General features: G+C 36.8%; 1 protein-coding gene across 1 annotated transcript in view; it reads left to right on the plus strand.

Annotated features, from left to right (window-relative positions):
* The first annotated feature begins 4,014 nt into the window (after positions 1-4,014).
* Positions 4,015-22,594, plus strand: part of LOC128693032 (vigilin) — a 40,813-nt gene continuing 22,233 nt past the window's right edge. The window contains exon 1 of the mRNA XM_070081185.1: positions 4,015-4,270. The gene's annotated coding sequence lies outside the window, so the exon portion shown is untranslated. The remainder of the gene's footprint in view (positions 4,271-22,594) is intronic.

A 22,594-nucleotide genomic window follows, 5' to 3' on the forward strand; every position in this document is an offset into this window, starting at 1 on the left:
CATATATACACTTGTGCCGGTAGTTTAATAATGGTATATTAGGTAGTATAACATATATACACTTGTGCCGGTAGTTTAATAATGGTATATCAGGTAGTATAACATATATACACTTGTACCGGTAGTTTAATAATGGTATATCAAGTAGTATAACATATATACACTTTTACCTGTAGTTTAATAATGGTATGTAAGGTAGTATAACATATATACACTTGTGCCGGTAGTTTAATAATGGTATATCAAGTAGTTTAACATATATACACTTGTGCCGGTAGTGTAATAATGGTTTATCAGGTAGTATAACATGTATACACTTGTGCCGGTAGTTTAATAACGGTATATCAGGTAGTATAACATATATACACTTGTACCGGTAGTTTAATAATGGTATATTAGGTAGTATAACATATATACACTTGTGCCGGTAGTTTAATAATGGTTTGTCAGGTAGTATAACATATATACACTTGTGCCGGTAGTTTAATAATGGTATATCAGGTAGTATAACATATATACACTTGTGCCGGTAGTTTAATAATGGTATATCAAGTAGTATAACATATAAACACTTGTGTCGGTAGTTTAATAATGGTATATCAGGTAGTATAACATATATACACTTGTGCCGGTAGTTAAATAATGGTATATCAGGTAGTATAACATATATACACTTGTGCCGGTAGTTTAATAATGGTATATCAGGTAGTATTACATATATACACTTGTGCCGGTAGTTTAATAATGGTATATCAGGTAGTATAACATATGTACACTTGTGCCGGTAGTTTAATAATGGTATATCAGGTAGTATAACATATATACACTTGTGCCGGTAGTTTAATAATGGTATATCAGGTAATATAACATATATACACTTGTGCCTGTAGTTTAATAATGGTATATCAAGTAGTATAACATATATACACTTGTGCCGGTAGTTAAATATTGGTATATCAGGTAGTATAACATATATACACTTGTGCCGGTAGTTTAATAATTGTATATCAGGTAGTATTACATATATACACTTGTGCTGGTAGTTTAATAATGGTATATCAAGTAGTTTAACATTTATACACGTGTGCCGGTAGTTTAATAATGGTATATCAAGTAGTATAACATATATACACTTGCACCGGTAGTTTAATAATTTTATGTCAGGTAGTATAACATATATACACTTGTGCCGGTAGTTTAATAATGGTATATCAAGTAGTATAACATATATACACTTGTGCCTTTAGTGTAATAATGGTTTATCAGGTAGTATAACATGTATACACTTGTGCCGGTAGTTTAATAACGGTATATCAGGTAGTGTAACATATATATACACTTGTACCGGTAGTTTAATAATGGTATATTAGGTAGTATAACATATATACACTTGTGCCGGTAGTTTAATAATGGTATATCAGGTAGTATAACATATATACACTTGTGCCGGTAGTTTAATAATGGTATATCATTTAGTATAACATATATACACTTGTGCCGGTAGTTTAATAATGGTATATCAAGTAGTATAACATATATATACACTTGTGCCGGTAGTTTAATAATGGTATATCAGGTAGTATAACATATATACACTTGTGCCGGTAGTTTAATAATGGTATATCAAGTAGTATAACATATATACACTTGTGCCTGTAGTTTAATAATGGTATACCAAGTAGTATAACATATATACACTTGTGCCGGTAGTTTAATAATGGTATATCAGGTAGCATAACATATGTACACTTGTGCCGGTAGTTTAATAATGGTATATCAGGTAGTATAACATATATACACTTGTGCCGGTAGTTTAATAATGGTATATCAGGTAGTATAACATATATACACTTGTGCCTGTAGTTTAATAATCGTATATCAAGTAGTATAACATATATACACTTGTGCCGGTAGTTTAATAATGGTATATCAGGTAGTATAACATATATACACTTGTGCCGGTAGTTTAATAATGGTATATCAGGTAGTATAACATATATACACTTGTGCTGGTAGTTTAATAATGGTATATCAAGTAGTTTAACATATATACACTTGTGCCGGTAGTTTAATAATGGTATATCAAGTAGTATGACATATATACACTTGTACCGGTAGTTTATTAATTTTATGTCAGGTAGTATAACATATATACACTTGTGCCGGTAGTTTAATAATGGTATATCAAGTAGTATAACATATGTACACTTGTGCCGGTAGTGTAATAATGGTTTATCAGGTAGTATAACATGTATACACTTGTGACGGTAGTTTAATAACGGTATATCAGGTAGTATAACATATATATACACTTGTACCGGTAGTTTAATAATGGTATATCAGGTAGTATAACATATATACACTTGTGCCGGTAGTTTAATAATGGTATATCACGTAGTATAACATATATACACTTGTGCCGGTAGTTTAATAATGGTATATCAAGTAGTATAACATATATACACTTGTACCGGTAGTTTAATAATGGTATATCAGGTAGTATAACATATATACACTTGTGCCGGTAGTTTAATAATGGTATATCAAGTAGTATAACATATATACACTTGTGCCGGTAGTTTAATAATGGTATATCAAGTAGTATAACATAAATACACTTGTGCCGGTAGTTTAATAATGGTATATCAGGTAGTATAACATATATACACTTGTGCCGGTAGTTTAATAATGGTATATCAGGTAGTATAACATATATACACTTGTGCCGGTAGTTTAATAATGGTATATCAAGTAGTATAACATATACGTGTATACACTTGTGCCGGTAGTTTAATAATGGTATATCAGGTAGTATAACATATATACACTTGTGCCGGTAGTTTAATAATGGTATATCAAGTAGTATAACATATATACACTTGTTCCGGTAGTTTAATAATGGTATATCAGGTAGTATAACATATATACACTTGTGCCGGTAGTTTAATAATGGTATATCAATTAGTATAACATATATACACTTGTGCCGGTAGTTTAATAATGGTATATCAAGTAGTATAACATATATACACTTGTGCCGGTAGTTTAATAATGGTATATCATTTAGTATAACATATATACACTTGTGCCGGTAGTTTAATAATGGTATATCAAGTAGTATAACTATATACACTTGTGAAACACTCCATCATTGCTATCAATAAAAAGTTGTTTTAGCAGATCTTTAAAGAAATAAAATGCAATACAAAGTTCTGTTATAAAAATATAGTTAAGTCATACCTCACCTTTGTATCTTATAATCATTTCAACAAAAAAATATCCCTGGCTGTACTTTTTATTTATTATGACGTCTGGTTATTATGACGTCTTCAGTAACTCAGTTCTACTGAAAGTAGAATTGAGTTACCAATTCATGGAATTAGATAAGTGGTTGGAGACCAGGAATAACTGTACTGGATGGAGACACGTCTCAGAAGGATCGTCATGGACGTGTTCCTGAACTTAATGAACCTCGGTTGTGACATGTAATTTACTATACCTTTATTTTATTATTTTCTTAACATCAGATAGGTTTCACTATGTAAGTATTTCCAAAGAAACTGACTAGGTCGGACTTTTTCCTACAAAAATACCACATCCAAAAACTCCCATAAATCTTCCCACAAAAGAATGAAATTCCCACAGAAAAAATCCCACAGTTTTATGGCATAAATATCCTAACACAAACGTTCCCACGTGAGATCATTTCTCCCACAAATTTATGAGAATTTCCGTCAAAATGGCAACACGCAGTAAAGAATAAGTGGAACACGAAAACAGACGTGTGCAGGACGTGTGAGCTTGTACCGTCCACTCTCCCTAACAGTAGACACTATACATTGTATTACCAGATTTATACATGTCTAAAGTAACTAATTTAGACACATTTATATTGATAACCTAATTCCTATATCCATATATAATTACATAATAAATATTAGACCTTATTAAGGCTTATTAATCAATATAGAATATAAAGTAAGTGTCAACTGTCTCCCTGACTGTGCTGAGAGGCAGCAGCTGGCGGAGGTGTGTTAGTCATGACGCAACCATACTCATGGTTCGTTTACCTATATAAGTGGAATATTTCGTGTACAGTTTACATAGACATTGCTTCTATATACAAGAGTTAGCCTACGAACTCTAAGTGACAAGATAGAAAGAGAACATTGTTCTATATATGTTGCAAATTTCAAGGACAGAAATAGACAACTTACGTTGGTACGGAATTTCTCCTCTACGGTGGCACAGGCTAAGCTGAACTTACACGGTAATTACATGATATCGTCTCCACAGTGATACAGGCTAGGCTTATGTTAACGGTAACTACATGATATCTCCACAGTGACACAGACTAAGCTTATCTTAAACGGTAGCTACATGATATCGTCTCCACAGTGACACAGGCTAGGCTTATGTTAATGGTAACTACATGATATCTCCACAGTGACAGGTTAAGCTTATATTAAACGGTAACTACATGATAACGTCTCCAAGTGACACAGGCTAAGCTGATCTCATAGTACATGATCTCATTTTTAGTGACGTTACTTATACTAATCTCACATGAGTGGGTTATTTGTGAATAAATATTAATTTCAGCAATATTACCAATATAGTTTTAGCCATTAAATTTGTTTAGCTATTATAGGCTTAAATTGATTTATAAGCAAGAGTGGCCTTGGCATAACAGGAAGGCCATTCCATTTCTTTATTAATATATATATATGGTAGGTGCTCGAGACATGGCCACCTACTGCACGTATTACAAAATATTACATAATAACGTTCATTTCCCTTGATACAGTATTGACATATTTTCGATAGCCCAAATAGTGTATTAGTTAGTGTTATAATAGTATAACATGTAGTGTAATAATAGTATAACATAGTGTAATAATAGTATAACATGTAGAGTAATAATAGTATAACATATAGTGTAATAATAGTATAACATGTAGTGTAATAATAGTATAACGTAGTGTAGTAATAGTATAACGTGTAGTGTAATAATAGTATAACATGTAGTGTAATAATAGTATAACATGTAGTGTAATAATAGTATAACGTAGTGTAATAATAGTATAACATATAGTGTAATAATAGTATAACATGTAGTGTAATAATAGTATAACATGTAGAGTAATAATAGTATAACATATAGTGTAATAATAGTATAACATATAGTGTAATAATAGTATAACGTAGTGTAGTAATAGTATAACGTGTAGTGTAATAATAGTATAACATGTAGTGTAATAATAGTATAACATGTAGTGTAATAATAGTATAACGTAGTGTAATAATAGTATAACATATAGTGTAATAATAGTATAACATGTAGTGTAATAATAGTATAACATATAGTGTAATAATAGTATAACATGTAGTGTAATAATAGTATAACATAGTGTAATAATAGTATAACATATAGTGTAATAATAGTATAACATATAGTGTAATAATAGTATAACATGTAGTGTAATAATAGTATAACATAGTGTAATAATAGTATAACATATAGTGTAATAATAGTATAACATGTAGTGTAATAATAGTATAACATATAGTGTAATAATAGTATAACATATAGTGTAATAATAGTATAACATATAGTGTAATAATAGTATAACATATAGTGTAATAATAGTATAACATATAGTGTAATAATAGTATAACATATAGTGTAATAATAGTATAACATGTAGTGTAATAATAGTATAACATGTAGTGTAATAATAGTATAACGTGTAGTGTAATAATAGTATAACATATAGTGTAATAATAGTATAACATGTAGTGTAATAATAGTATAACATATAGTGTAATAATAGTATAACATATAGTGTAATAATAGTATAACGTGTAGTGTAATAATAGTATAACATATAGTGTAATAATAGTATAACGTGTAGTGTAATAATAGTATAACATATAGTGTAATAATAGTATAACATATAGTGTAATAATAGTATAACATATAGTGTAATAATAGTATAACGTGTAGTGTAATAATAGTATAACATATAGTGTAATAATAGTATAACATATAGTGTAATAATAGTATAACATATAGTGTAATAATAGTATAACATATAGTGTAATAATAGTATAACATATAGTGTAATAATAGTATAACATATAGTGTAATAATAGTATAACATATAGTGTAATAATAGTATAACATATAGTGTAATAATAGTATAAAATGTAGTGTAATAAATAATAGTATAACGTGTAGTGTAATAATAGTATAACGTGTAGTGTAATAATAGTATAGTCTCAGTAGTACCAGTTACCAGTTACCAGTAACCAGTTACCAGTAACCAGTTACCAGTAACCAGTTACCAGTAACCAGTTACCAGTAACCAGTTACCAGTAACCAGTTACCAGTAACCAGTAACCAGTAGATGACTCACTACCAATTTTTGCCCCATCCACGTTATATAACCCACATGACAATAGCAGGTAGTGCAACACGTACATACTTGTGCAACACTCCACTGATGCTATCAATAAAAAGTATATTTTAGCAAAACTTTAACCTTAAGATTGAGCAGCATAATGAAGAAAAATAATAAACTCAGTTACAAAATATAGGTTATAAGTAAGTCATAGTTCACCTTTGTATTTATGATCATTTTCCCAAAACAAAGAATGTCTGTGGCTGTACTTTTTATTACTCATGTCGTCCGGTCTTGAGAGGGGCAAATAGTATATTCTTAGAGTAGAAGTGAGTTAAGAAATGAATGGAGTTGTATCAGTGGGTGGAGACCAGCGAGAAGTATACAGGATGGAAACACATCCCAGACGGATCGCCATGGACGTGTTTCATTGTCAGATGTAATTTGCTCATACCATTATTCCCCTCAAGGAAGGTTCCTTGATGTTGGTGAGGGGCTCTTGATTTAGGGAATTGGATCTGTGCTCCAGTTCCCCGAATTAAGCCTGAATGCCTTCGACATCCCCCCCCCCCCCGGCGCTGTATAATCCTCCGGGTTTAGCGCTTCCCCTTTGATTATAATAATAATAATCATACTATTATTTTATTCTTTTCTTAATTAACATCAGATAGGTGTCGCTATGCGAATATTTTCAGAAGAAATTGACGAGGTTGGACTTTTCCCACACAAAAATTCCACATAACAAAACTCCCATAAAAGATCCCACAAAAGAAAAATTCCCACAGAAAAGCCCACAGTTTTATGGCATAATTATCCTCCCACAAACTTTCCCACGTGAGGTCATTTCTCCCACAAATTTATAAGAATTTTCATTCAAAATGATAACTCATAAGTTTAGTCCGAATAGTTGCAAATTTGAAATTTTAGTGAAATAGTTTCAAAACTTTGAATTGGTGGAATCAGATCAATTGCTAACGAATACGTTTTCTGATCGCCTTTGAGCTGTGTAAATTTCAATTTGCCAATTTTATTAAGCAAATTGTTTTCCATGACATAACTAATGAATGCCTCCTCTTATCAGCTTTAAACCTTAAAAGGAGGCGTATTTTAAGTATTTTCGTATTGTGATCACAAATTTGTGGGTTCCAGTTTAATGTTTCTTTTTGCTGCCAATTTTATATCAAGTTTTAATCTTAGTTTGAGACTTTTACCAGTTTGACTGTAATAAACTTCATCGCATATTTTACGGGTGTTTCTATAAGACTCCTGGTAAAATATGCGATAAAGTTTATTTCAGTCAAACTACTAAAAGTCTCTAAGGTTAAAACAAATTAAATATAGAGTTAGAACTGGACAAGATTCTAATGCTCTATTTATTCATCTGAGAGATTTTCACCATCCAATTGATTTTCAAAATGTTGAGAAAGTTGTATTAGGCAAGTCCATGGTCGACAGGAATATAATAGAATCATGTTTCATAAAAAGTAGTTTGAAAATAATATAAATATAAATTATGGTTCATATAAATTGGATTCATTTATAATTAATAAAATTTGGGAAGAATATAATGCTTGGGTAGACTATCAGGTGAGTTTCACAGAGTCAGGTGTTATGATGTGACTGTGAGGTGTATACTTGTTGTGGTGACGTGACTGTGAGGTGTAGACTTGTTGTGACGTGACTGTGAGGTGTAGTCTTGACCCTTTATATGCCTACCTGTTGATGTTTTGTTTTTTATAATTCCTTGATATTATGAGAAGTCACCAAAGTCCCTGTCCCTGACTTGCTTTCGTACCTTGAAGAGGAACTAAAAAACTTCCCCAACCATACCCCACGAAAACAATAATTGAATTGATAAAACTTTGTGTTACTAATTACAAATTCGTGTTTGAAGGGAAATACTACGCTCAAAAATAAGGCATGGCAATTCGAAATCCCCTTAGGCCCTTACTCAGCAAACCTATGTATGGAATTCTATGAGACCAGACTTCTTAACGACATTCTCCCAAATAAAGCTAGTTGGTTCAGATACTTAGATTATGTTCTTTGCCTGTTGCCTAATGATCATAACATTCATGAGTTCCTACCCAGACTCAATGCCACAATACATTCCATTAAGTTCACCACAGAACATGAAATAAATAACACTTAGCCATTCCAAGATGTTTTAATCCATTGTGTCGATAGAAAATTCAAATTAACAGTTTATAGGAAGTCCACCAATGTGTCGTCATACATTCACTTACTATTCCAACCATGAAACCGGGGTAAAAAGTAGTGTGTTCCTCACAGTGTTCTTGAGGGCCTTGTGCATCTGCAATCCAGAGTACTTAGAGGACGAAACCAGCAAGATATTCAACATAGCCACAAAACTGAGGTATCCTAGGGATTTTGTAGAGAAGGCATTAATGTCAGCAAGAAAGACTTTCTACAGGACTGAACCTAAGGAAGTGGTGGGCAGGAAAAATATACTAGTTTAACCATACAATGAGAATCTGGTTTGCCTACATGAGGCGTTAAAAAAGATCAATATAAACCTTGCTTTCAAAAACACGGGGACAGTGAAACAAAGACTGATTAAAAACACACACTCCAACAAAGTTGGTGGGGTATACAAGGTCCCATGTACACAGTGTCCTCTCTCTTACATAGGTCAAACAGGTAAATTTCTGGAAACCAGAATAGCCCAACATAAATACTCAGTCAGGACAGGGCAGGAGTCGAATGCTATCTTTAATAACCACGTTAGTTCATGTAATCACCCACCGGAATGGGATGGTGCCGAGATTACAGTACCAAACAATTCTGTCATAGAAACAATTAAATCTTCCCTCTTGAAACATTAAAGGAATACAGTATATAACTCAAATTATGGGTTATACAAGTTCAATAGCTATTTAGTCGAGTCCATTGTACACAGTCTTAAATAACGATGCTATACAAAATCACATGATTGTTCATTATGCCAGGTGGGTTGATGGATTGGTGACGCTCGATCTGTGTTTACGCACCAAAACTTCGTACCACGTCAGTTGTGAATGGTTATTTAACGCATTTAGCTGTTAGTGTACAATACAGTGACAAGCACACAAGATTACGAGATAACATAAGGAGAGGTTAAAAGGTATTAATAGAAATTAGAAATTTAGATCACAGAAATATTATCAGAAAAGCACAGAAGATTCCCAAGTGAGGCATATTGACCGACTCTGAGAAGAATAGTAGATAGAATATTCGAGTACCTCAGAGCTGGACATTTAAACGCACAAAGAGCACATTCTGTTTATTTCTTTTATTACTTAAAAAGGTTAAACAGAATAATAGCAATCCTTGTGTTTAATATCCAACGAGAAACGTATTTTCTCAAACCACATGACCTGTTATAAACGACTAGGAAAAGCTTGGGGCTAGCCATTATATCTTATAATTTCATACTTGACATCTCAGAAACCCTCCTACACCATATGGGGAAAGAGGGATGGTGGTAGGGTAGGGTTGGAACTGACCACTAACCATATTCTAAGGGTAACCTTGGCCGGTGGCACATCCGCACTACACTACTCTGAGAACTCTCTGCTTTAGTTGCTCTCTTGCAATACTGCACAGCTCCTGATGATGCACTGACAAGTGTGAAAGTATTTGAGCTAAAGATTTCCATCCCCCCCTTTGGCTTGTCTTGCACACACACACACACACACACACACACACACACACACACAGACACACACACACACACACACACACACACACACACACACACACACACACACACACACACACACACACACACACACATATATATATATATATATATATATATATATATATATATATATATATATATTTATTTATTTATATATATGCAGGACAAGCCACGGGGGAGTGTGGAAATCTTTAGCTCAAGCACTTTCACACTTCTCGGTGCGTCATCAGGAGGTGTGCAAGGGAGCAACCAAAGCAGGGAAAAAGGTCTTAGAGAAACGTAGGTGTCATTGGCCACGGTTACCCAGTCCGGGTTAGTGGTCAGTGCCAACCCCACCCTACCATCATCCCCGTACTACCCATATGGAGTAGGAGGGTTTCTGAGATGTCAGGTAGGAAATTATAAGATATAAAAAGCCAGCCCTAAGCTTTTTCTAATCGTTTACAACAGGTCATGTGGTTTGAGAAAATAAGTTTCTCGTTAGACATGGATATATATATATATATATATATATATATATATATATATATATATATATATATATATATATATATATATATATATATATATATATATATATATATATATATATATATATATATATATATATATATATATATATATATATATATATATATATATATATATATATATATATATGCAAAACAACCACTCTGAAAGAATAGAGAAATTCCAAGCGCTTTCGTGACTACTCACATTATCAAGGAACTATGTTCCTTGATAATGTGAGTAGTCACGAAAGCACTTGGAATTTCTCTATTCTTTCCGAGTGGTTGTTTTGCATATTCTGAAATCACCTGTTTACTGTGATCTTATTGCATATATATATATATATATATATATATATATATATATATATATATATATATATATATATATATATATATATATATATATATATATATATATATATATATATGTATGTATGTATATATATATATATATATCGTGCCGAATATGTAAAACTGGTCAATTAGCAAGAACTCATTTAAAATTAAGTCCTTTCTGAAATTTTCTCTTATATATTTTTTTCATTAATGTTAATGTAAAAATTTTTAATTTTGCACCAAGAGAATCTTAGAAAACTTACCTAACCTTGTTATAATAAGAGCAATTTATTTTAGCCTAACCCAACGAAATAAATTTTAAATAAGTTTACAATAATATAGTACTGAAAAAACACAATCAAATATATTTTTTCGTTAGGATCAGAATGATTTTGGCGAAATTATTGCATACACAAATTTTCACTTGTCTTATATGGCAAGATGATCGCAAGTTCTGCCTATTCGGCACGACATATATATATATTATATATATATATATATATATATATATATATATATATATATATATATATATATATATATATATATATATATAATATATATATATATATATATATATATATATATATATATATATATATATATATATATATATATATATATATATATATATATAAATATATATATTATATATATATATAGGTAGTAGGTTGGAAGACAGCAACCACCCAGGGAAGTACTACCGTCCTGCCAGATGACTGTGAAACAGAAACCTGTAACTGTTTTGCATGATGGTAGGATTGCTGGTTTCTTTTTCTGTCTCATAAACACGCTAGATAACAGGGATATCTTGCTACTCCTACTTACACTTTGGTCACACTTGACAGACACGCACATGCATATATATAAACATACATCTAGGTTTTTCTCCTTTTTCTAAATAGCTCTTGTTCTTCTGTATTTCTTCTATTGTCCATGGGGAAGTGGAAAAGAATCTTTCCTCCGTAAGCCATGCGTGTCGTATGAGGCGACTAAAATGCCGGGAGCAATGGGCTAGTAACCCCTTCTCCTGTAGACACTTACTAAAAAAGAGAAGAAGAAAAACTTTATAAAACTGGGATGCTTAAATGTGCGTGGATGTAGTGCGGATGACAAGAAACAGATGATTGCTGATGTTATGAATGAAAAGAAGTTGGATGTCCTGGCCCTAAGCGAAACAAAGCTGAAAAGGGTAGGAGAGTTTCAGTGGGGGGAAATAAATGGGATTAAATCTAGAGTATCTGAGAGAGTTAGAGCAAAGGAAGGGGTAGCAGTAATGTTAAACGATCAGTTATGGAAGGAGAAAAGAGAATATGAATGTGTAAATTCAAGAATTATGTGGATTAAAGTAAAGGTTGGTTGCGAGAAGTGGGTCATAATAAGCGTGTATGCACCTGGAGAAGAGAGGAATGCAGAGGAGAGAGAGAGATTTTGGGAGATGTTAAGTGAATGTATAGGAGCCTTTGAACCAAGTGAGAGAGTAATTGTGGTAGGGGACCTGAATGCTAAAGTGGGAGAAACTTTAGAGAGGGTGTGGTAGGTAAGTTTGGGGTGCCAGGTGTAAATGATAATGGGAGCCCTTTGATTGAACTTTGTATAGAAAGGGGTTTAGTTATAGGTAATACATATTTTAAGAAAAAGAGGATAAATAAGTATACAAGATATGATGTAGGGCGAAATGACAGTAGTTTGTTGGATTATGTATTGGTAGATAAAAGACTGTTGAGTAGACTTCAGGATGTACATGTTTATAGAGGGGCCACAGATATATCAGATCACTTTCTAGTTGTAGCTACACTGAGAGTAAAAGGTAGATGGGATACAAGGAGAATAGAAGCATCAGGGAAGAGAGAGGTGAAGGTTTATAAACTAAAAGAGGAGGCAGTTAGGGTAAGATATAAACAGCTATTGGAGGATAGATGGGCTAATGAGAGCATAGGCAATGGGGTCGAAGAGGTATGGGGAAGGTTTAAAAATGTAGTGTTAGTGTTCATCAGAAGTTTGTGGTTACAGGAAAGTGGGTGCGGGAGGGAAGAGGAGCGATTGGTGGAATGATAATGTAAAGAGAGTAGTAAGGGAGAAAAAGTTAGCATATGAGAAGTTTTTACAAAGTAGAAGTGATGCAAGGAGGGAAGAGTATATGGAGAAAAAGAGAGAGGTTAAGAGAGTGGTGAAGCAATGCAAAAAGAGAGCAAATGAGAGAGTGGGTGAGATGTTATCAACAAATTTTGTTGAAAATAAGAAAAAGTTTTGGAGTGAGATTAACAAGTTAAGAAAGCCTAGAGAACAAATGGATTTGTCAGTTAAAAATAGGAGAGGAGAGTTATTAAATGGAGAGTTAGAGGTATTGGGAAGATGGAGGGAATATTTTGAGGAATTGTTAAATGTTGATGAAGATAGGGAAGCTGTGATTTCGTGTATAGGACAAGGAGGAATAACATCTTGTAGGAGTGAGGAAGAGCCAGTTGTGAGTGTGGGGGAAGTTCGTGAGGCAGTAGGTAAAATGAAAGGGGGTAAGGCAGCCGGGATTGATGGAATAAAGATAGAAATGTTAAAATCAGGTGGGGATATAGTTTTGGAGTGGTTGGTGCAATTATTTAATAAATGTATGGAAGAGGGTAAGGTACCTAGGGATTGGCAGAGAGCATGCATAGTTCCTTTGTATAAAGGCAAAGGTGATAAAAGAGAGTGCAAAAATTATAGGGGGATAAGTCTGCTGAGTATACCTGGTAAAGTGTATGGTAGAATTATTATTGAAAGAATTAAGAGTAAGATGGAGAATAGGATAGCAGATGAACAAGGAGGCTTTAGGAAAGGTAGGGGGTGTGTGGACCAGGTGTTTACAGTGAAACATATAAGTGAACAGTATTTAGATAGGGCTAAAGAGGTCTTTGTGGCATTTATGGATTTGGAAAAGGCGTATGACAGGGTGGATAGGGGGGCAATGTGGCAGATGTTGCAAGTGTATGGTGTAGGAGGTAGGTTACTGAAAGCAGTGAAGAGTTTTTACGAGGATAGTGAGGCTCAAGTTAGAGTATGTAGGAAAGAGGGAAATTATTTCCCAGTAAAAGTAGGCCTTAGACAAGGATGTGTGATGTCACCGTGGTTGTTTAATATATTTATAGATGGGGTTGTAAGAGAAGTAAATGCGAGGGTCTTGACAAGAGGCGTGGAGTTAAAAGATAAAGAATCACACACAAAGTGGGAGTTGTCACAGCTGCTCTTTGCTGATGACACTGTGCTCTTGGGAGATTCTGAAGAGAAGTTGCAGAGATTGGTGGATGAATTTGGTAGGGTGTGCAAAAGAAGAAAATTAAAGGTGAATACAGGAAAGAGTAAGGTTATGAGGATAACAAAAAGATTAGGTGATGAAAGATTGAATATCAGATTGGAGGGAGAGAGTATGGAGGAGGTGAATGTATTCAGATATTTGGGAGTGGACGTGTCAGCGGATGGGTCTATGAAAGATGAGGTGAATCATAGAATTGATGAGGGAAAAAGAGTGAGTGGTGCACTTAGGAGTCTGTGGAGACAAAGAACTTTGTCCTTGGAGGCAAAGAGGGGAATGTATGAGAGTATAGTTTTACCAACGCTCTTATATGGGTGTGAAGCATGGGTGATGAATGTTGCAGCGAGGAGAAGGCTGGAGGCAGTGGAGATGTCATGTCTGAGGGCAATGTGTGGTGTGAATATAATGCAGAGAATTCGTAGTTTGGAAGTTAGGAGGAGGTGCGGGATTACCAAAACTGTTGTCCAGAGGGCTGAGGAGGGGTTGTTGAGGTGGTTCGGACATGTGAAGAGAATGGAGCGAAACAGAATAACTTCAAGAGTGTATCAGTCTGTAGTGGAAGGAAGGCGAGGTAGGGGTCGGCCTAGGAAAGGTTGGAGAGAGGGGGTAAAGGAGGTTTTGTGTGCGAGGGGCTTGGACTTCCATCAGGCATGCGTGAGCGTGTTTGATAGGAGTGAATGGAGACAAATGGTTTTTAATACTTGACGTGCTGTTGGAGTGTGAGCAAAGTAACATTTATGAAGGGGTCCAGGGAAACCGGCAGGCCGGACTTGAGTCCTGGAGATGGGAAGTACAGTGCCTGCACTCTGAAGGAGGGGTGTTAATGTTGCAGTTTAAAAACTGTAGTGTAAAGCACCCTTCTGGCAAGACAGTGATGGAGTGAATGATGGTGAAAGTTTTTCTTTTTCGGCCACCCTGGGAATCGGCCAGTGTGATAATAAGATAATAAATATATATATACATATATATATATATATATATATATATATATATATATATATATATATATATATATATATATATATATATATATATGTATATATATATATATATATATATATATATATATATATATTTATATATATATATATATATATATATATATATATATTTATATATATATATATATATATATATATATATATATATATATATATATATATATATATATATATATATATATATATATATATATATATATATATATATATATATATATATATATATATATATATATATATATTTGTACATTATTGTAACCATGAACGAGTGGTATTGGTATTGTTATTGATCAATACACCAAACAGGGATGAGAATGAAGTTAGCTTAGGAGCTCCCACACTTCCGTATGCCCTCGGATGGCGGCCCAACAGCTAGGTGTGTGCTGGCTGCACCATTCTTGTAGGGTTGGGTGGTCCTGTGGTTTAAAGCGTTATGTGGTTCTCGCTTACCATGAGGCAGGCCAGTACAACATGGGTTCGAATCCTTGCCTAGCGCAGTGTTGTTATATATATATATAATATATATATATATATATATATATATATATATATATGTATATATATATATATATATATATATATATATATATATATATATATATATATATATATATATATATATATACTTATTATCACACTGGCCGATTCCCACCAAGGCAGGGTGGCCCGAAAAAGAAAAACTTTCACCATCATTCACTCCATCACTGTCTTGCCAGAAGGGTTCTTTACACTACAGTTTTTAAACTGCAACATTAACACCCCTCCTTCAGAGTGCAGGCACTGTACTTCCCATCTCCAGGACTCAAGTCCGGCCTGCCGGTTTCCCTGAATCCCTTCATAAATGTTACTTTGCTCACACTCCAACAGCACGTCAAGTATTAAAAACCATTTGTCTCCATTCACTCCTATCAAACACGCTCATGCATGCCTCCTGGAAGTCCAAGCCCCTCGCACACAAAACCTCCTTTACCCCCTCCCTCCAACCTTTCCTAGGCCGACCCCTACCCCGCCTTCCTTCCACTACAGACTGATACACTCTTGAAGTCATTCTGTTTTGCTCCATTCTCTCTACATGTCCGAACCACCTCAACAACCCTTCCTCAGCCCTCTGGACAACAGTTTTGGTAATCCCGCACGTCCTCCTAACTTCCAAACTACGAATTCTCTGCATTATATTCACACCACACATTGCCCTCAGACATGACATCTCCACTGCCTCCAGCCTTCTCCTCGCTGCAACATTCATTATAACGGGCTTGTTTGGTAGGCTGTAAGCGGGGTGAATGATATACGTCTTCTTCGGAGGCTTCTTTGTTTATTGTTAAGTAGTAGGTGGGTTCCACAGGCTTGTGTGTTCGAGCCCATGGCCCAGGAGGGCCATGCCCACGAGAGAGAGCTGGGAGTACTTGTGTCTTGATGCCAGGCCGCTGTGTGAGTGAGGGTGAGGCAAGTCTGGGCATACTGAAGTGGCAAGGCCTATAGATGGCAGCACCTGAGTGGCGCGAAATATGAACTAAGCTGGCAGACAGCATGGGCTGTCTGTGCAGACAGTACAGGCTGTCTACATACGCTCGGCCACCTACCGCGCGTCATCCCGACGCGACAATACTGGTGGTAAAAGAAACTCAGGCTCTCTCTCGTAGGAACAGGGCACAGAACACAAAATAAAAACATATATATACATATGGACATGGAAAAAAAAACTTCCTACAGGGAGGGAAGAAAAAAACATGTGGGGTGTGCTAAACATCGTGGTCAAAGGCAGTGAGCATCGAAGTGCATCACTGCACGCCTTCCTGCGTCTGGACAGGTACTGCAACACAGGAGACATCGCCGCAGCTGAGCTGTGACGTAACAGGGTACGGTCTCCTCTGGTGAAGCAGTCATCGTAGGAGTCGCTGCAGGTTTTCACTCAACCTGGGGCACGACATGCTGGTGCCCTCGAGTGAGGCGTCGACAAAACTCGGCAACTGGGCAGGACTTCTGGCAAGCGACTCAGGAGAACACTTCTCGACTGGTACTGTCGCTGGGCTGTCACTGCCGGCGAGCGTGGAGCGAGTTGTGGAGCGAGTCGTGGCAGAGACGACTGGGCGAAACATCTGGGAGTCGTAACATCATACACCAGACTGCAGTGAGAGAGCTAGCAGTCAAAGTGACATCTTCTTTGTGCAGGCTGCTCACTGAAGCTTGTGACACGAGGCTGACACAGCGCCTGCCGACAGGCCTGGCTGCGGCTTGACGAGTATCATCTCTCGACAGTTGGAGTTATAGCAGAGGTTAGCCTAAGCGTCCCCAGACTTGTATCTCTACATATAACTGCACTCTGACGGTCTGGAGGTGAAGTGAAACAAATCTCGATGGGAATCGTAGCAGGTACGATTCTGCAGAACAACACGAGCGACGAGCATAAAAGCTTTCTGTACAAGGGGGCTCATACGCTCAGGGCTGAGAAATCAGCTGTCAAACACTGGTCACGCGGGTGACTTAGCACAGTGGTGCTACTCAAGGGTCTGACCACAGACCTCACTGGACACACGGAAAACTTACAAACACACCGCTGTACATACGGTACAACATGGCTTAAACTAGCAAAAGATGCTTTTCTGTGCACAAAACTGACACTAAGACATATACTAAAATGTGAGAACACTGACTGAGAGGAATTAATTAACACACGACATATATTTTCTCTCAATCTTCTCGACAATACTGAAATAATTACTGAACACTCGATGGTGACATGTGATGTCAGGCGTGATGTCGCGAGGTGACGTCAGGCAGACATCGTGAGGTGACGTCAGGCAGACATCGTGAGGTGACGTCAACAGACATCGTGACGTCATGAAGTCGGGCAGCATCGTGGGTGGCGTCGAAGTGATGCGGGCAGCAGACCACAGCATGAGGCCTGGGACATCTGGTAACTCACGTGGCTTTGTAGGTCTACGTGACATCGCCCACACCCACGTGACGTCGTGATCCACGTAGCTTCGAGTGGCCTCGGGCACTCGGATACACAGCACTGGCAATGAATTCATACGAAAAACAGCAGAAAACACAGCAGAGGGAGTGGGCAGGGGTGAGTGTATGGTAGTGTGGTGGCGAGGAGCGTGCGTGCGTGAGTGTATGGCAGGGCGGGCATCTGGCCATTCCTCCTCCTCCTCCACCCACAAACACGTGGAGAAGCTCACACTGGACGCAGAAATCACCACAAAACTCACCTCTGGCTTGCTGAAACAGCTGTGCTGAGCTGAACAACAACAGCAACATACAAGTGACGCTGAACACGTGACTTGAGAAACAGCGTGGGGTCACTGGGACGCCACTTACAATTCTCGGAGAATTTCGGCAAATTTCGGCTGGATCCTGCTAGTACCTGTGTCTGGATGCTCAAACGTGCAGACACGACATCAGGATAACTCGTTGAGAGAAGGATCCTTCTTGTGTAGGGTGATGAAGTGAAGATGACTTCATACCTCTTCCTCCTTCTCTCCAGGCAAACACAACTGCTGCGGAGCACCGCTGTCACCATTTATAACGGGCTTGTTTGGTAGGCTGTAAGCGGGGTGAATGATATACGTCTTCTTCGGAGGCTTCTTTGTTTATTGTTAAGTAGTAGGTGGGTTCCACAGGCTTGTGTGTTTGAGCCCAGGGCCCGGGAGGGCCATGCCCACGAGAGAGAGCTGGGAGTACCTGTGTCTTGATGCCAGGCCGCTGTGTGAGTGAGGGTGAGGCAAGTCTGGGCATACTGAAGTGGCAAGGCCTATAGATGGCAGCACCTGAGTGGTGCGAAATATGAACTAAGCTGGCAGACAGCATGGGCTGTCTGTGCAGACAGTACAGGCTGTCTACATCATCACCCACGCTTCACACCCATATAAGAGCGTTGGTAAAACTATACTCTCATACATTCCCCTCTTTGCCTCCAAGGACAAAGTTCTTTGTCTCCACAGACTCCTAAGTGCACCACTCACTCTTTTTCCCTCATCAATTCTATGATTCACCTCATCTTTCATAGACCCATCCGCTGACACGTCCACTCCCAAATATCTGAATACGTTCACCTCCTCCATACTCTCTCCCTCCAATCTGATATTCAATCTTTCAACACCTAATCTTTTTGTTATCCTCATAACCTTACTCTTTCCTGTATTCACCTTTAATTTTCTTCTTTTGCACACCCTACCAAATTCATCCACCAATCTCTGCAACTTCTCTTCAGAATCTCCCAAGAGCACAGTGTCATCAGCAAAGAGCAGCTGTGACAACTCCCACTTTGTGTGTGATTCTTTATCTTTTAACTCCACGCCTCTTGCCAAGACCCTCGCATTTACTTCTCTTACAACCCCATCTATAAATATATTAAACAACCACGGTGACATCACACATCCTTGTCTAAGGCCTACTTTTACTGGGAAAAAATTTCCCTCTTTCCTACATACTCTAACTTGAGCCTCACTATCCTCGTAAAAACTCTTCACTGCTTTCAGTAACCTACCTCCTACACCATACACTTGCAACATCTGCCACATTGCCCCCCTATCCACCCTGTCATACGCCTTTTCCAAATCCATAAATGCCACAAAGACCTCTTTAGCCTTATCTAAATACTGTTCACTTATATGTTTCACTGTAAACACCTGGTCCACACACCCCCTACCTTTCCTAAAGCCTCCTTGTTCATCTGCTATCCTATTCTCCGTCTTACTCTTAATTCTTTCAATTATAACTCTACCATACACTTTACCAGGTACACTCAACAGACTTATCCCCCTATAATTTTTGCACTCTCTTTTATCACCTTTGCCTTTATACAAAGGAACTATGCATGCTCTCTGCCAATCCCTAGGTACCTTACCCTCTTCCATACATTTATTAAATAATTGCACCAACCACTCCAAAACTATATCCCCACCTGCTTTTAACATTTCTATCTTTATCCCATCAATCCCGGCTGCCTTACCCCCTTTCATTTTACCTACTGCCTCACGAACGTCCCCCACACTCACAACTGGCTCTTCCTCACTCCTACAAGATGTTATTCCTCCTTGCCCTATACACGAAATCACAGCTTCCCTATCTTCATCAACATTTAACAATTCCTCAAAATATTCCCTCCATCTTCCCAATACCTCTAACTCTCCATTTAATAACTCTCCTCTCCTATTTTTAACTGACAAATCTATTTGTTCTCTAGGCTTTCTTAACTTGTTAATCTCACTCCAAAACTTTTTCTTATTTTCAACAAAATTTCTTGATAACATCTCACCCACTCTCTCATTTGCTCTCTTTTTACATTGCTTCACCACTCTCTTAACCTCTCTCTTTTTCTCCATATACTCTTCCCTCCTTGCATCACTTCTACTTTGTAAAAACTTCTCATATGCTAACTTTTTCTCCCTTACTACTCTCTTTACATCATCATTCCACCAATCGCTCCTCTTCCCTCCTGCACCCACTTTCCTGTAACCACAAACTTCTGCTGAACACTCTAACACTACATTTTTAATCCTACCCCATACCTCTTCGACCCCATTGCCTATGCTCTCATTTGCCCATCTATCCTCCAATAGCTGTTTATATCTTACCCTAACTGCCTCCTCTTTTAGTTTATAAACCTTCACCTCTCTCTTCCCTGATGCTTCTATTCTCCTTGTATCCCATCTACCTTTTACTCTCAGTGTAGCTACAACTAGAAAGTGATCTGATATATCTGTGGCCCCTCTATAAACATGTACATCCTGAAGTCTACTCAGCAGTCTTTTATCTACCAATACATAATCCAACAAACTACTGTCATTTCGCCCTATATCATATCTTGTATACTTATTTATCCTCTTTTTCTTAAAATATGTATTACCTATAACTAAACCCCTTTCTATACAAAGTTCAATCAAAGGGCTCCCATTATCATTTACACCTGGCACCCCAAACTTACCTACCACACCCTCTCTAAAAGTTTCTCCTACTTTAGCATTCAGGTCCCCTACCACAATTACTCTCTCACTTGGTTCAAAGGCTCCTATACATTCACTTAACATCTCCCAAAATCTCTCTCTCTCCTCTGCATTCCTCTCTTCTCCAGGTGCATACACACTTATTATGACCCACTTCTCGCATCCAACCTTTACTTTAATCCACATAATTCTTGAATTTACACATTCATATTCTCTTTTCTCCTTCCATAACTGATCATTTAACATTACTGCTACCCCTTCCTTTGCTCTAACTCTCTCAGATACTCCAGATTTAATCCCATTTATTTCCCCCCACTGAAACTCTCCTACCCCCTTCAGCTTTGTTTCGCTTAGAGCCAGGACATCCAACTTCTTTTCATTCATAACATCAGCAATCATCTGTTTCTTGTCATCCGCACTACATCCACACACATTTAAGCAACCCAGTTTTATAAAGTTTTTCTTCTTCTCTTTTTTAGTAAATGTATACAGGAGAAGGGGTTACTAGCACATTGCTCCCGGCATTTTAGTCGCCTCATACGACACGCATGGCTTACGGAGGAAAGATTCTTTTCCACTTCCCCATGGACAATAGAAGAAATAAAAAAGGACAAGAGCTATTTAGAAAAAGGAGAAAAACCTAGATGTATGTATATATATATATGCATGTGCGTGTCTGTGAAGTGTGACCAAAGTGTAAGTAGGAGTAGCAAGATATCCCTGTTATCTAGCGTGTTTATGAGACAGAAAAAGAAACCGGCAATCCTACCATCATGCAAAACAGTTACAGGTTTTTGTTTCACAGTCATCTGGCAGGACGGTAGTACTTCCCTGGGTGGTTGCTGTCTACCAACCTACTACCTATATATATATATATATATATATATATATATATATATATATATATATATATATATATATATATATATATATATATATATATATATATATATAATAGGAAGGGGTCCACCTCTGGTGTAAATTGTGGGACCCATAGCCTCGGAGAAGTGGCTAAAAAGGCTTCAAGGAAGAATATTTGGATTTCTTCCTGAAGCCATTTGAATTTTCCACTTCCCCTACCACCCCATCTTTTCATTCTTCTTTTTACCAATAGGAATATTTTATTACATAATATGGTACAGAAGATTTAAGAGATACATTGTTGATATAAAGGTGGCTTATACGGTACATGTTGTTAGGTGTGTATTACCGATTATAAGCCGAAAATCTCATCCAGCTCCTCAGAGCTGGGGCGTGTGCCCAAAATACAGCAGGCATTACCCCTTTGAACAGCCGCACTGAGCCGCTGGAACAGAAAACTAGCTGCCCTGGGATCCCAGCTTCTTAAGAAATTTAGATGCATTCATTTCCCATGAGCCAAGGGTCTCTGAGCCT

This window comes from Cherax quadricarinatus, unplaced genomic scaffold (genome assembly GCF_038502225.1).
Source record: "Cherax quadricarinatus isolate ZL_2023a unplaced genomic scaffold, ASM3850222v1 Contig1919, whole genome shotgun sequence".
Classification (NCBI taxonomy): Eukaryota; Metazoa; Arthropoda; class Malacostraca; order Decapoda; family Parastacidae; genus Cherax; species Cherax quadricarinatus.